This window comes from Pteropus vampyrus, unplaced genomic scaffold (genome assembly GCF_000151845.1).
Source record: "Pteropus vampyrus isolate Shadow unplaced genomic scaffold, Pvam_2.0 Scaffold1314, whole genome shotgun sequence".
Classification (NCBI taxonomy): domain Eukaryota; kingdom Metazoa; phylum Chordata; class Mammalia; order Chiroptera; family Pteropodidae; genus Pteropus; species Pteropus vampyrus.
The window spans coordinates 9,298-10,075 of record NW_011890095.1 but is presented as its reverse complement, the minus strand read 5'-3'; the positions used below and the strand labels follow the sequence as shown (position 1 = coordinate 10,075).

Genomic DNA, 778 nt, shown 5'->3' with positions numbered 1-778 from the left:
TGTTTTATTGTTTTGCTGTGTATCCGCACACCCAGAGTAGTCTCGGTTAATCTCCATAGCTAGCTTGCCAATGATAAGTCTCTCCTCACTTCGTCCCTGCCCCTGGCCCAGTGCCAGGGTTAATGAGTGGTGTGGACACAGGGCCCTGGGAGTCAGGCACAGGGTCTGCCAGAGCTGGCTGGGTCGTGAACATCTCGCTTTGCCCTCTGGGAGCAGCTGTTGGGCTGGAGTCCCCCAATCTGGGTTGACACCTCAGCAATATCCCTCACAGGAGACCGTAAGCAAGATGCTCAGCCTTTCTGAGTCTGATTTTCACCCCTAAAATGGGATGAGGAGCACCAGCTCCGAGGGCTGTAGTAAGAGTCAAAATGAGATTCATGTTAATCCACCCTTACTTTGAAAGAACCAGTCAGTGTACGGCCATACCACCCTGAACATACCCGATCTTGTCTGATCTTGGAAGCTAAGCAGGGTTGGGCCTGGTTAGTACTTGGATGAGAGACCACATAGGAATACCAGGTGCTGTATGCTTAAAAAACAAACAAACAAAGAACTTAATTAAAGAACCAGAAAAATCATAGCTAACATTTGACTTAAATGAGGACTATAAATGGGCAGAAGGTTCTGAGCTAATTAGGTACTAGACACTGTTTTGTTTTTATTTAATTTATTTATTTATTTTTTTGTCTGTTTATTTATTTATTTATTTTAGGCAAGGCAACCCTTGGTCGACCTCACAGACTGCAAGGACCTTGTCAGTTTACAATCCCTTTTTTTT

The 778-nt window shown here is 44.7% G+C and overlaps 1 non-coding gene across 1 annotated transcript; it reads left to right on the top strand.

Annotated features, from left to right (window-relative positions):
* Positions 1 to 412: 412 nt before the first annotated feature.
* LOC111734444 lies at positions 413 to 531 on the top strand. The gene has a single exon (XR_002778451.1). It is a non-coding gene; the product is annotated as a 5S ribosomal RNA (ribosomal RNA).
* The last annotated feature ends 247 nt before the right edge of the window (positions 532 to 778 follow it).